Source organism: Mustela lutreola, chromosome 2 (genome assembly GCF_030435805.1).
Source record: "Mustela lutreola isolate mMusLut2 chromosome 2, mMusLut2.pri, whole genome shotgun sequence".
Lineage (NCBI taxonomy): Eukaryota > Metazoa > Chordata > Mammalia > Carnivora > Mustelidae > Mustela > Mustela lutreola.
Genome location: NC_081291.1, coordinates 176826127 through 176842304, shown reverse-complemented (window position 1 = coordinate 176842304; position 16178 = coordinate 176826127). Strand labels below are relative to the sequence as shown.

Sequence of the window (16178 nt, the reverse complement as noted above, 5' to 3'; positions counted from 1 at the left end):
ATAGGGTAAAATGACATTGTTGTTATGATTAAGGTGAGCATAAAAAGTCTCAGGGTGAGAAACATGGTACTGCCATTCTTTCGTATGTAGCCTCCAATGACATACTGTCTCTGAAAAACAGATTAGACAGAAATTTCTTGAACTTCTGTCAGATTTGAACCCCAGATAGCTATGAGGCTATCATACAGATTTTGTTCTGATGTCTTCCTTAGAGACTCCCTGTCTAACCCAGTTCTGAAGAAGCAAACACTTATCAGTTATGTGAACCTTTTATGTCTAACATTTGTAGCTTAGAAGAGAAATGTCAACATCCTTCAAAGAAGGCTCAAGTATTTCTACTAAAATGTGTATACCAACCTGGTTATTTAATGCTAAATTGGTCTCTGGAATTGTCTTGCAGACACTAAATACCCTTTTTAAAGTAGGGAGGAAAGTTTTCTGGTCCTTAACTTAATCAGAAATGAAGAATAAAATATTTACCATGGTAAAAAGAATTCATAATATACAGGTTCAGATCTCTAGTCATCAGCCCCTCTATGAAGATACCTATTCCCACGGCATGTAAAAACTATGTTTGCCTTATTCACTGCTCTATCCCCAGTAACCCAACACATAGTAAGACCTGGCACATAGTAAGCACTCCAAAATATTTGCTGAGTGAATGAACAAATGAGCAAACAAATTAAGTCCTTTACTATGAAAATGTTTCCCCTGATTGTAATGAAACAAAATATTCTGTTCTCAGCATGAATGCTTATTTCATGCTGATGGTCACTAGTTCTATTCTAAGGAAAATAAAAGGAACTAACATTGTTTTCTTTAAATGTTTTTAATGCAACATATTGGAGAGGTGAGGCATGTATTTCAGTGACAATGAAAATGGGACTCTATTCTGAAGAAAAGACTTAAAGGCCCTTTACTTTTGTTTTTTCCCATCCTTGGACCTGCCCAACTCTTGGCAGTCTCCTTTAATAGTGCTCTATTAAATGCACCATCAGTTTGAAAACACAAGTATTTCCATCTCCAGTGGCAATGCCACCTAACTAAAACCAGTTCTTGACTAACAAATTCTTTGATACAGTGACAGTTTAAGCGAAAAAGACAATTACACATGGACAAGGCTAGACTGTTTAAAAAATTGTGCTACCTTTGCCAATAAGTGTACTTTTTATTTCCCCAGAATTTTTATAGTGCAGCTCTGCATTGGTTATTTTAAGAACCCAAACCCTACATTCTTTTGGGAAATTATTTGGAAAACTCTCATCACAGTGACCTGTCTTAATTGTTCTACATCTTTGTTTTAAAGAAGTGGAAATAGCCCATGAAAATTATTGCTGCCTTTAGAAATATTCAATAGCAAAGAGCTCTTAAAGTGTTTATGCTGATTTTTAATTAAGTGTAATGGGAGTTTCATAATAATGTTAACTGATAACAGTAGAGATATATTTACATGGAATATTTGTTTTTGAGGGATAGAAGGTTGCTATATTGGTAAGTTTCATCATAGAAAAAGCATTTTCAATTATAGCTATAGGAATATTGTCATAAATTGAAAGAATTCTCTCCAGTAACATACTACCCTATCGCTTCTCGGCCTTTTGGCTAAGATCAAGTGCAGTAACATACTACCCTGTGTCCTCCTTTATACAAACTTAATAAATGGAATATGGTAAAGTGTTTCAAGCAATATTTGTATTGTGCTTCTTGTAATCTTCCCAAGATTTGTGCATACATTGAAAAGACATGTGATCATCAATTGCCATTAAGAGAAAAGGAATAACAGATTATGTCACAAGCATTTTAGCTGAACATTTATCTATGCTAAATAGGCTCCTATATTTAAAACTACAGAGGCTAAACTACCCTAAACATTGAATAATATTTCCATTGAGCAAGTATAGTGAGCAGAACTTTCTGTGGCATCATTTGGCAACAATCTGGCATCATTTCCCGTCGACAGTGAGATGTGCCCATAGATATCCAGTCATATGCAGCTGAGTTGATAGGTATTTCCCAAGATCTTCTAAATACCATACCTCAAAAATATCCTTCTGTTCTATGCACCACCAGCAACCCCCCCATTCATCAAAAAAATGTGAACGGAAGTAAAGGAAAAAAATGCAATCTAGTTGCCATCTTAAGATGCTGGTTTCCTCTATCTTTCCATGAAAAAAGAATTCCTCCTCTCCAATCCAATATACTTCTCCCATTTTCATCACATTTTAATGATCTCAAAGTTATATATTGATAATACACAGCAGTTTACAAAAGCAAGCTGTTACAAGGAGAGTCATTTGCCCAAACCTATTTTTTTTTTTAATTTTTGACCATTTGTCTTAGTCTTAGAGGATAACAATTTCAAATTTCATTTTGGTTTTCTCTCATACCTACCAATTTAGCAAAACTCACCTGCTGTCAAGACAGTTCCTCTATTTTGCAAGTGGCTCTTATTCACATTAGCCTAAAAGTCAATCATCTGTCATAAGCTCCTAATTGTACCTAAGATTGACTGCATTCCCTTGTTTAATATCCAGAAGATCCTGCTCCTGGATGTTTGATAAGATAGAAACATACCCCTGAAGTCTCTTCTGAGCAGCGATAGGGACACTTACCTTACTGTGCAGGAGGTACCTTTACTTGATTATTCCCAGTAGTTCCCTCTTCTCATCCCCACCAAAATCCAATAGTGGAATCCAGGGACCAACAACAATGTTTTCTTCTTTTCTTTTTGGACAGTCTTTCAGTTTTTGTTTTGTGGGCTACAAAGCCACGGAGAGTTTGCAACCAGAGGCCACTGACAGTTCTGCAAAGGAGAGGCAGTGGGGAGCCCAGTACTGACTGGGCCCAAACACAAAATATAACCCTCTTCCCTCTCCAGGCAGTGTCCTTCATACTCTGAAGACAGGCAGCCTTGCCGAATCCCTCACCCTACAGCTTGCCAGTCTCCACAGAAGAAAGGGTCTAACTGAAGTGGGCTTCAGGATGAGGCAAGGCAAAAACTGAGAGCCATCTGCCCAGAACAGACAAGTAGAGGCAGGTATAGGCTCTGTGAGTGTGTCTGTGTGTCTGTGTGTATGTGTGTCTGTATGCATGCCTGCGCCCAGCAGCTGTTCTCAAGATTAGAAGACACCACCCATTGGCAGGCAGCTCTGAAACACCCTCTTGGGTAATTTCAAATTCATATTGCACATCTAGGCTGAGAGAAGAAACCTCCCAGGACAACCTGGGTCCCTTTCTCTGCCTTGTCACTGCCCTGAATATACTGTGAACCACAATCAGCAGTGGCAGCATCTAGAAATAAATGCCCAGGTGAACATTAGATTGTCCCTCATTTTGTACCCTGCAACCATGAACTGATGAAGCCTTGTTTGAGATTTAAGTAAGAAGGGCATGACCTCTTCTTTGACAGTTGTAACCCAAGGCACTGTAGAGATTTGCTATTATTAACGCAACGTTGAACTTTAACTTGAATGCCTGCCTGTTCCATTCAGTGTCATATGAGATATGAGTGCAAAGTGCTGAGGAAGCTCTAATACAACATCCAAATGTAGGATGTTATTTATTATTATTAATCCAAGTTTTGGTTTTGTATTATTCACGTGTTAAGAAAAATCTCATACCTTACATTACTAAAATTTGAAGAAACTAATTTTCTCTAAGTGGTATTACTTTTTCCTGTTGGAGGAGGAGGGGCAGGAAGAAGGACCTTGTTCATTTATTCAGCAAGCATGTGTTGCCTCACCAGTTAGGTGTCAGGTCCTCTTCCAGATAAGCCCACCACCGTTCAGGCACTGAATCTGTGCATTATTTAATCCTCACAGCATCCCTCTGAGTAAGTCCTGTACTGGTGATCAAATGAAAAGACCAAAGCTGAAAGTAATCAAGTAACTTCCCCAGAGTCTCATGGATGGTAAATACCAGACTGGAAATTCAGAATTGGATTTGAGTTACTCCATCGCCTATACTATTTTTAACCTTAACATTGAAATAATTTCTAACTTATAGAAAAAAATAATAGAATAATAAAGAATTCACATATACTTTCACCCAGATTTTCCAGTTTTTAACATTTTACCACATTTGCTTTCTTCCTCTCCTCCTTCCTTCGCCCCCTCCCTCCCATGTGTTTATGTGTGCATATATATTTTTTCTGAATCAATCCATATACTTCAGTGTGATTATCCTAAAAGACAAGTACATCTTGTTTTTTTTTTCTTTTATTGAGATATAATTGACATATATTAGTGTCAGGTATGCAGCATAATGATTTGAGTTCATTCTTATAATAACCACAGTATAACAGTCAAATTCAGTAAACTAACAATGATACAATATTACTTTCTAATCCATAGTTTTCATTCAGCTTTTCACCAAATGTCTCATTAATGTCCTTTACAGGGGAAAAATTCTTTTTTCTTTTGAAAAGGATGATGTTGCATTTAGTTGTCATGTTTCTCCTTCAATCTCAAGCAGTTCTTTGGTCCTTCCTTGCATTTTGTCATGTGACAATATGAAAAAAGTATGTTTTGTAAAATGTTCCTCAATGTAGGTGTGTGTGATGTTTTCTCATTACAAGGCTAAGTTTGTGCACTTTTTGGCAGGAATACCACAGAAGCAATGCTATATTCTTATAATCATATCACAAGACACATAAATAGATATACCATGTCCATACCAACCCGACTTGGTTAAGGTGGTGTCTGCCAGATATCTCCACTCTGAGTTATACTTTTTCTGTTTGTAATGAATAAATATTTTGTGGGAAGATACTTCCCACAAAATATGTAAATATATTGCTCTTAACTAAACTTTCTACTATAACAAAGAGCTTTCCTTGCCCCCCTATTTTTGTATTCATTTATATCAATATGCACTTAGAGATTTCTGTTTTATTCAGTGGGCTATAATCCATTAATATCACTATTTTGATACCAAAATGATCTCAGATTTGGTCAGTGGGAGATCCTTCAAGCTGGATGTTTGTGTTCTTTTGACAAGTCCTCATCATTTTCTGAGTACTTTCATACTTTCTGGCACAAGAAAATGTACCGTATACATCTTTTACTTTCTCTACCCAGACCCAGAATTAGCCATATCTTCAAGGAGATCTGAGTCCATTATGGAAAACAGCATATAGCAACCAAGATCTGAGCATTGGGTGTATTCACTGGGCTAGGTGTGCTTATTGTTTCTAGGTCCTCTAAGCCCAAAGAGCTAGGAAATAGACACGCACACACCTGTTGTCATGTCTGCTGTTCGCTCCCTCCCTCTCTCCCTCTCTCTGTATTAAATACTAGGAGATCACATTGATAGCCCCAGTTCTAATCTAACATAGGGGTATTTTAGCTTTTATTCTTTTCATGTTTAGAAGTTTCCATATTTATAAATGGAGATAGCGTGGTTTCTATTATTCTCAGACCATTTACTTATCTGCTTATTGCCCCTGGGTGAAACCAGTCTTCCAACCCTGGTGGCTGCTTCATCAGCCCTACAGTCTTTTTAGCCCCATCAGGCCTTAATATTTCAAGGAAATGGCTTTTGGTAACTCTTGTGCCAGAAAGTAAGAAAGTGATTCAGGAAGCCCTAACCCTATACTTTTTGCTAGACTCTTCTTTTTTTTTTTTTTTTTTTAAAGATTTTATTTATTTGACAGAAATCACAAGTAGATGGAGAGGCAGGCAGAGAGAGAGAGAGGGAAGCAGGCTCCCCGCTGAGCAGAGAGCCCGATGCGGGACTCGATCCCAGGACCCTGAGATCATGACCTGAGATGAAGGCAGCGGCTTAACCCACTGAGCCACCCAGGCGCCCTTGCTAGACTCTTCTAACAGTCATTACTATTGATGTCTTCAAGATGTTGACAGAGATGTAAAGTACTACTTCTCAAAAATATGGTGAGGTTTTACTGATTTGTTATTCATTTTTTCTGTTTCTATGAGTTGTAAAAAGAAATGGGTTCTCCTTAGCAGAGTTGGATCACAGGACATCAGAGACAGTATTTCCTGGGCATGCCTCACTTTTTCTTCAGATCCCAGGTTCCATCCTTCCCACTGTCCTCTCCCCATCCCAGTGGATTATGTTCTTCCATGTTGCTCCCAGGGCTTAAATGTACCTTACCCTCAATGCACATTACTATAATTGCCAACATAGTTTGTCTTTCCCTTGCTAGACTGGGTGTTCCTGGAGTGCAGAATGCACCTTTCAGCATTATAACCCCACCCCTGGCAGTCAGTACACAGTAAGCATGTATTGGGTAGAGGAAACATCACCAAACACCTTGATGAGACAGACAAAGGAAAGAAGCAGCTCTAGAATAAAGCAACTTTAGAACAGCATCTCAGTAAGCTGAATAGGAAAGAAATAAGAAAAGTACACATATTAAAGCCATCAGTCACTTTTAAATTCCAGGACTTTAAATCTTTAAATTCTTTTCCTAACAGACTTTTATCAGCAGTAAATTGGTTGGATTTAAACTTCCATATATTTTTCTTTCCTTCATGTTCTGTAAGGATAGAACTAATGATTTACCTATAAAAATGAAAAGTCTGGATAATCAAAAATAGAAAAGTATCTTCAAGTAAACAAGTCTGATTAGGAAAACGAGTATAATGAAGGGTGTCCCTTACTTCCTCTGAAGCCCACCTATGGCCATTGTTTTTGGAATCGCATATACTTTAGAGTTTCACATTTTTCTAAAGTGAAAATGATACTAATAGATTAACTTCTAAAAAAAAAGAAAGAAAGAAAGAAAGACGGGGAAAACATGTTCTTGAGTTCTGAATCTTGTTGTTGCAAATAATTTGTACTCTTCAGTTTCCAGGGGCTATTTCTTCATATACTTTACAAATGCCAAATACCAGGTGGCAGCTGTTTTAGCTCTAAGACATTCCTCAAGTGTCCTGCTTTCATGTCATTATGTAATGCGTTTCTCTTTGCATGGCTGTCATCACTCGATGGCCTTGTCGAGGTGTATCACTACATAGCTCTCTTCACTTTTGTGTCCATATTACTTTTCCAAATGGGCACTGGTTCTCTGAAAACTAGAGGAAGAGGAGAAGAAATAATTCCAACAACACCTCAGATTGGACCAGTGTTTTCTGCTTGGCTAGAAAGTTCCTTTGTGAACAGGAAAATACATGAGTTGAGGCTTTTCTCCCTTCTCAGCCCTTCATTTCTTTGAAAACGTTATTTCATCCTAGTCTCATTTTCCTTACTAAGTGCCCATCGTATAGATATATTGTATCAGCAGAGAACTTGTTCAATTTTTCAGCTCAAATTTTGTCTTTGTAACTGTTGTCTCTGGTAACCTAAAAGACAGGTATATATGCCCATAAGCACAATTTTCACTTCACTTCAAGAGATAGTTCCTGAGTACATGATATGCTGTGCACTGTGCTAGGTCTTGGTACTCTAAAGCGAAAATAAAATGCTACCTTTTCTCTGTCTTTCAAATACTCATGGTCTAGTAGAAGAGGCACATGTCAAAATTCTAATTTTAATCGGCTGAGCAGTATAACAAGGGCTAAACATAATGCGTAGTCCTCCTAGACTGAAGGTCAAGGAAGGTGCACAGGGTGAAGATGGGGTGGGGCTATTTGAACTGGACACCTTGGGGGAGAAGTAGTTGGTTCTGCCAGGGAAAGGGTAAGAAGGTGGGCATTCTAGGGAGGGGACATGTGAGCATAAGCACACTGGCAATAAAGCACGTGACAGGTTCAGCAATGGTGAGTTGCTCCCATGCCTGGAGTACAGGGGTATGGTGTCCAGTTTTGTATTGTGTAAAGGAGAATATTTATTTGGGCCAGAATGTGAAGGGCCTTGGATACTATGATGCTAGATGTTAACGATCATGTAGACAGTGACAAGCCACCAGTGGCATTTTAGCAGAAAATTATAAACAGGAAGGTGTAGTGGGAAATCCACAGGATTTGAAACCAGAGGCCTTTTTCTGGGACTCTAGAATGTTTCACCTGAAAAGGAACTCAGAGCGCATCTAATTTTAGCCACTTGTTTTACTTATGAAAATTTCGTGACTCAGCTTTCACTTTCACACCACTTGGTGCCCTCTACTTGACAGAAAGCTTTAGAGATGACTCTATGCCAGCAGCTTCCCTAAAGTGATCCCTGGGTTTAAATAAGGTTATCACTGTGCCCTGAAGGGAACCCAGGTGTCACCTCTATGCCCTTTTACTGATGAAGGATCCTGGGACCTCAGAGGCCAGCCTAGCGTAGGAAATGAAGAATAGGAGAAGCTGCCACAGCCTGGGGACCAGTGGCATACCTGACAATGGGGTATTTTAACACAGCGGAGATAATCTGAGCAGGTATCTACAAAGTGGTTCCAAGTGAGCTACCTGGGTTGAGGCCAATCCCAAGCAGCAATTGTGGAATGGGGAGCAGAAGACATGGAAAGATGAGAATTGTGCAAGGAAGCTGAACCTCATCCAAATAAACTAGGTGCTGAGCAGAGAGCTACAATTCTAGCAGAGAAGTAAAATACACTGAGGAAACCACGGAGCGTGGAGGGGGCGGGGGGGGGGGGCTGATCCTAAGAGTTGAACAGATCAGAAGGTGATTGGAGAAAGATTGCTGTTAGCTTATCAGACTTGTTTCTCCAGCAACCAGGCAGGACACAGCCTACAGACTCAAGATCTTCCCATTTAGCCCCTGGGCTGGGTTGGGAAAGCAGGGACTAGCACCAAGGTTCTTCTGAGTTTCTAGGCAACTCCATGGTTTGGCATCCCAGGTCAGAACCAAATGCCATGGAGACTAGAGTGTTCTGCTGGGACCAGCTTCACAATAGCTTCCCAGGAGCACATTGTGGTATTCATTCTCAGTGTTCTGGCACTTGATTTTAAGGTTCTTTTGTAATTTTGCTTAAGAAACACCATACTACATATGTAGTAGAAACTCTGCTTTCAACCACAAACATCTTTAAATGAGAAAGAGCTAATCTCCCCCTATTCAAAATGCATTGTGTGCCAAACCTTGTGTTTTAAAACAGTCATTTTGAAGCTTTCTAATTGTAGCCATAAGTTAGTTCTCCATTCTCTAAGCCTCTCAAGTTCAGTCAGGGTGGTCCTGGTTAAAATAAATACATGAAAAATCTCTAGTAGAAATCCAACATTTACGGTAGTATAATAGTATCTATTGGTAGTAAAATCATAAAATAAAATAAAAGGATGTTCCTTTTATGTTGTTTTATACATTTTACTACTTGCAATTTTATTCATTCATTTACTCAACAATTATTTCTTGTATGCCAGCCACTGAGTGCTGGGAATCCTGAGTGCTGGGAATAAATAAAATAAAGATTTTATTTATTTATTTGACAGACGGGGGATCACAAGTAGGCAGAGAGACAGGCAGAGGGGTGGGGGGGGGGCAGGCTCCCTGCTGAGCAGAGAGCCCAATGTGGGGCTTCATCCCAGAACCCTGGGATCATGACCTGAGTTGAAGGCAGAGGCTTTAACCTCTGGCTTTAACCCAGGCGCCCAGGAACATGATTATTTAAAAAGCAAATGTTATTGGTTCCTGCCATCTTGGAATTTAAAGTCTATGGGTCTATTCATAAAAATTTTTTTTAAGTTTTTTTTAATTTATTTTAAATTTGTTTTTAAATTTTTTATCAAATACTAAATTTATTTGATTAAGTCTATTTATCAAATAAAGAGAAGTTAATAAATCAGATAGTTAACAGTTTGTGATAGTGCTAGGGTAGAAAGTAAGAGAAAATCAGATTGGCAGAGAACAAAGAGGAAAGGAAGGGCCTACTTTATATGTCAGAGGAGAACCCTGACAAGGTAATACTTAAGCTGAGACCTGAGTAGTGGGAAGGAGTTAGACCAGAAGTAGTGGTCCAGGTATGAGAACAGTAAGCATAAAGGCTGTGAGGGGAGAAAGGAATTGGTATGTTTTAGGAACCCCAGCATTTCACTGTGGCTATGGTATAGTGGGAGATGGCAGGGTAAGTACATGACCAGTCACAGCAGGGGTGTGGGGGTTGGTAGGGAGTGGGTGTGTTAGTATAAAAGCAAACTGTTGTGGATTTTTAATCTGTAGGGTTACATAATTTTATGTACATGCTAAAAAGATCTTTCTGGCTCTTATGTAGTGAGTGGAGGGAATCAGAGTGGTTACTTGGGGGACAAACACTGCCTGAGCAAGATTCTGCCAGACAGTTGCTCTGGGGTCATCCCTGGGTAGTGACCCGGGATTTCATGCACTCTAGGCAACTTGTCATTACTTTTTCATCACTGCTTTTCCCCTAAATGCCCAAATCATTTCATTGCCCGGTGATTAGTAGAAGAAAAGATGCCAGAAGCACTGCCTTTTGTCAGAAGCAAAGGGTCAGGTGAACCATTCAGGTAGGGTCCAGATCCTAATGCTTTTTTGTTAGAATCCTAGATGTCATTTTCACTTTGCAAGTTTGTGAAGCTTATGCCTTCTGGCCACTGTTCTTGAACTTTGTTCCTGGTACACAGAAAGGATTCAGTAAATGTTTCCTCAATTGACTTGACTTTGATTCCCAGTGGTGTGAATGGAGAGGGAGAATTAGAAAGGCCACTAGGGTCCTCGACTTCCTCTCTATATAGAAGTATGTATCAGTGGGCAGCCATGGCTCTTAAACAGTATTTTCAGTCTATGGTGGATATAGGTCAGGAATGACTAAAATGATTCTCTGCTAGAATAAAAGGTGCTGTGTACATGCAAAAAGGTTTTTTTTTAAGTGCATCTGGTTAGAGTTTAATATGCCTAGAAAAAAAATCACTATTTCTTTCGTGTTTCAGTTACTCAAATATGGCTAAAAATGTGCTTTGGAGATTTTCCAAAGTAAAAGCTCTTGAGGTGAGAGAAATTCCAGCCCCAACAATAACTTGAAAATTGGAAGTTGGAATAGCAACTGTTTTTTCAACTGTCTTAACTCTGTCACCAACACTATGATGATTTGATTACATGTGACAAGTCTGGTTTCTGGCCATTAAGCTGCACACTTCAGCTACAGGCACCAGTCTTTCCCTTCTTTTCTTTCAGTGATGTGTTGATCTGGGGGCAGAAATGAGAACTATGGGAAAAAGCAAGAGGTTGGGGAGCTCAGGCCTTCCCATTGACCTACAGGTCACTCCTGGTGCCCCTGCCCTTCTCAGCAGCCTCTTAGGATCAAAGTCTTGGTGCAAACTAGTCTTAGGGTGTTTCTTTCCCTGTCTTTAAGTCCTCACCACCCAGTGTTGTTATTCAGGTGCCATTTGCTTGCTTGAACATGAAGGACATCCAGGAAATGGAAACACAACCCCAAATGGCAGAGGACCACCTAGAAGCCATGTGAGAAGAGAGGGGAGAGCAGTCCTCCTTGAGGTCATGGATATAACACTCTTGGTGCGTACCTGGCACAGAGCATAGTCACTCAACGTATGGTGACAATAGCTGCTGCCGCTGTTATTTTCATTATTAATGGCAGTGATTTGTAAATTGATTAGATATGTATGAGTCTTACACTGTGAGATACCAGCTTTTAGCCTCACCTCTTTCCACTCTGGTCCTCACCCTCACCAACCTTTCAGGCACTGCTTAACACCCTTCCTAAGTAAAGGCTATTGTCCTAATTTACTCCTATATTTTAGAGTCATCCTCTTCCTAGTACTCGTGTTATTCCAGTGTCTTTCATCTGGTGATCTCCTTCTTATTGCCACTTTGAGTGTCTTTATCTGGGAGGAGATAAATCTCTGGAAGCCCAAAGGTACACACGTACATGTGTCAGTCTAGCCACGTAGTTCATGCCCTGGCTGCTTCCTCTTCCCCATACAAAGGGTAGTTTTGTTACTATCTCACCTCAGGGCTTCTCATAACAGAACATAACTCAGTTAATTTCTTCAGTCATCTTTTGCACTTTGCTAAAGAGCTCTGTGATCCCAGGTGCCTCATTTTGCTGAAAAGGGAGGGACATGGCACATCTGATCCCTCACGTAGGCAGGAAATAATCATTTCAATTAGGGACCTGGGAAACACATCTATTTGCAAAAGGAACTGCTATTTCTCTGGCAGTCTGCTTCCTTCTATCTGCCCCCAAGCCCACCCTTGGAAGTTATGGCTAGGCATCTCTCTCAGTGAAATAAATATTGTAATGGGTCAGGTAATTAGTGGGCAGAATTATGTTTGGGCTGTAACCTGACTCTAATTGCTGACTTCAGAGAATTAATTTCACATGACATAGCACCTTAGCTGTATGCTAGCTTAGGAGTTTCCACTCATCTCTCCCTTTCAGCCAGATCTCTTTTTCTATTTCTGGGCTTGTTGTGTCAATGAGTCAGGTGGCCCCAGACTCTTCCTGTGGATGAAAGGGGCACTTCTGACTTGGATGTATTTTCTGCATATATGAATTATAAAAAGGAAAAACTCTGTGTCCGTTCCTTGGCATAAAAGTAAGGGAAGCTGGAGGGTTGAGTAAGGAAAGTATAAAATAGCCAAAATAAATAAACCCTGGCCCTGGGCCTGAATGCAGCAAGACGTACAGCATAGAAAGTGACATTCAGAAGTAATGTATTAAAAACAGTCATCATAAGGGATGTAAGATGTAAAAGATCATAATAATATTTGCCATCAAGTCCTTATCATGAAGTTGAAACAATTTACAAAGTAGGATAAAACAAATCTGTGAAGACATGTTTCTTTCTATAACATGGTAGGTGAGGTTTTGTCTCTTCCCCTGGAGCAAGTGTGAAAAAAGTCACCCTGCTCATCTCCATGGGTCCTGAAACTATTTCAACAACAACTGAGTTGTTCACTGAGGTCTCCTGCTCCGGAATTTGCTGCCTGACTTCAGAGAAATGGTGTACTTTTCATGTTCTTTAAAACATGACATGGTAGGTTCTCGTGTATACTAAAAAAGACAGTGTGAGAACCAAAATCACTTCTTAAGGCCTAGTTCAAAGCTTGCAAATTATCAAAGAAAATTGCTGTGTATTAGACTTGTGTGGATATTATTAAGAACCAAAAATAGTTGTACTTCTCCTGAGTGATTATTTTATTGTTGTTACTGTTTTAGCCTATGGCTATTCTGAATAGTGTGACAAGGTTTCCTTTTTCTCATTGGCTCTTAAAAACCTTAGAATTAAATTTGTGCCCAGTCAATAGCAAATATATAGATCATTATGGTATCTTTACTATAACTCTTGGATTGATTTCAGGTCTAATTATTTTTTTTTCTCATATTTCCTCCCACTTTAAACTTATACTGCCTCATTTTTCTTATAAGCTACCTTAAATCTTTTCTAGGATAAGATGGCCCACAGTTGAATAGTTATTTTTTTAAAATAAAAGAAATCGGGCAGAGCAGGAAAGAGGGAACCCAGGGAAAAATAACAGCAGGCAAACTATATAAATGTCAGCACAGCTTCCTCATCTATAAAATACAAATCTCCAGCATTTTTGTGGGACTCAAAATTATTTTTCAATAACAAATGTGAACACACTTCATGGATTATAGCACTCCGTGTAGCTTTGCCGTGTTTATTTTTAAGCCATTATTAATTAAGGCATTTATGTAGTGCCAAGCTCTTGATCCAATCTTCATTTCCAAAGAGTAGAAGAACCTTCCGTTCTAGTGAAGTGTCTTTTCTGAGAGTCTTCTTGGAGTCTCCTCCAGCAGAGAACGAACCATAATCCTCAGAGCAACACAGAGACAATAGCCTCTCTTCAAGGATGGCTCTGAAACCTCCAAGCCTGGCAGAGTTCTACTTAGAAACCTAGATTAAGACCTGGAAGACATCTGGTCAGTGAATCCTATTTACTTCAATGTCTCAGCATCCTCTGGGATGGTTGATGTGGACATCTGAACAAAACTCCACAGTATAGGTCCCTCCACTGCATAAATGTTCCCTTTTAGATTTAGGGCCCCCAAGAGTACCCCATCTCCCACTTAGAAACTTATGGAATCATCATCTAATTGTTAATCTGAAAATTAGAACTTCTTGGCAGGGGCAGATTTATTGAATGGAGAGTATGAGGATAGCCCTTGGTGATCACTTCCGAGCCATTGTTACTAATGAGCTTGTTAGAAATAGTTCTGCTCTTAAGTATGAGGCAGGAACAAAAGACTAAGAACTACAGCCCAAATGATCCATTCTTATCAAAGGATAAAGTAGATTTTTAAAGTATAATCTGGCCAGGTAAAGCATCCCACAGATCCCATCAGCATCATGATCAAGGCCAGACTCCCCAATGTGGCATAAAACAGACAGTTCACTCTTGAGGATGAGAGAGAGTCCTAGCTATCTGTGTGAGAATGCTTGCTCCCCTGATAGTGGCTGAGGGGCCTGGGCCAGACCCTGCACTTTGCCATACCTTGGCTTTAAAAAATAGAGATTATGAGGATTAAGTTAAACTGTACATGTAAAGTGCAAAACACTGAGGCACTCGGGGGAGGAGAGGGGAGGAGTGATCTTTACAGCCAGGGCCCAGCCTCCTTTAGAGCCTCATTTCCCCCAGCACACCTGTGTATTCTTCACCCAGAATGACTTCCCCCAGCCTTTTCATGTCTGTCACTTTGCACATGTTGTTCTAGAATGCTCTTTCTTTCCTGGTTTGTGCATGGAACTGCTACTCTTTCCTCAACATTCAAATGAGATTAACTTCTTTCTGAATGCCTTTCCTAATAGACACCAACAGATCCTCCCACTAACAGGAAGTAGTGTTCTGTCCTCCTTGTCCCCCTACTGCTACGTACTCTGCGCTCCACTTTCACTGTTTGTATAAGATTTATTATTGGGTATTGTGTTTTTCATTTTAAAAAAACAGAAATTCCAGTTTTTCTAAAAAAAAGAAAATGATAGCATATGATAGAGAAGCTGTTAACATTTTTAACAACTTTAAACACCATTAGAAATTGTATGTTGTGAAAGATAAGCCGAGACAGCTAAATGCATATTTTTTACTGAGGTATAATTTACACTTACTGAGGTACTCAGATCTTAAGTGTACTATTCAGTCAGTTTTGACCAAGACCTAGTACATTTCAGTCACACCTGAAAATTCCCCAAGGGCCCTTTCCAGTCAGTCTCCCCACCCCATCCTGCCACAAGTACTAACCACTGGTGGGATTTCTGTCATTCTATGTTAATGCTGCCCACTCTAGAAGTTCATATAAATAGAATCATACAGAATGTACTTTGTTGTATCCTGCTTCTTTCACTCAGCAGTGCTTGTAAGACTCATCCATGCTGTTGACATTTACCGGTAGTCCATTCCTTTAATTGTTTAATAGTATTTCATCATACAAATACACCAAAATTTATTTAACTCTTTTCTATTGATGCCATCTACCACACTGTGGTTTATTTAGTTTAATGTTTAAATTATACAATAAAATTAGCCTTTTTTTTTCTTTTAGCATACTAGTCTATGAATTTTAACACACATATAGACTTGTATAACCACCACCACAATCAGTATGCAGTTTCATCACCTTAGAAAACTCCCTAGTGCTTTTCCTTTATAGTCCCACTTCCTCTACCCCAAGTCCCTAATGACTTTATATATGTTCTCCATCACATTGCATTTTAATTGTTTATACAGGTCTATCATTCTCACTATATGGTCACCTCCTCGGAGTAAGCACTATATCCTATTCATCTTGTCTCCTCTAGGCTTAGCACAATACCCAGTACATAGCAAGTGCTTATTAAATATTTGAAGGACGAATGACTTAATGTCCATGCAGCCACACAATGAATCCTTAATAATTCTTAGGATAGAAGGAGAAAGCTGAAGAAAACTGACATTAGCTTTGTTCTATCTAAGAAATCTTAGGTATTTTTTTGACAGAAATAGTGATTTTTATGATTGTAAGAAATTATCAAGAATGCTGTCTGGTAATTGCCACTTGAGAGAATGTATTGAGTCACACAAAATGAGTAATCTCCATAAAAGGAGTTCAGCAAATGTTTAATTACATTAAAAATATACTGCTGGTAAGTTTGAGCATGGAAATTAAAAGGAAAAAGTTAAACATGCTTCTTTGTTTATTACCTATTTCTATATTCCAGAAATCTAAAGTTCTTCCCCAGAGTCTCTAATATATTTTCCAGGTATTCTTAACTTTATAAGGATCTTCTACACTATATTTAGAGAAACTCAATATTCACACTGTTACTTTTGACTAAGGTTTCAGTTTCCATGCTTTTCCC

At 39.2% G+C, this 16178-nt stretch overlaps 1 protein-coding gene and 1 pseudogene across 5 annotated transcripts in view; both read left to right on the top strand.

Moving 5' to 3' along the window:
* Window positions 1–16178, top strand: part of CMSS1 (cms1 ribosomal small subunit homolog) — a 383625-nt gene that overhangs the window by 310947 nt on the left and 56500 nt on the right. The gene's annotated exons all lie outside the window — the stretch shown is intronic.
* Window positions 1583–1737, top strand: LOC131826073 (U2 spliceosomal RNA; annotated as a pseudogene).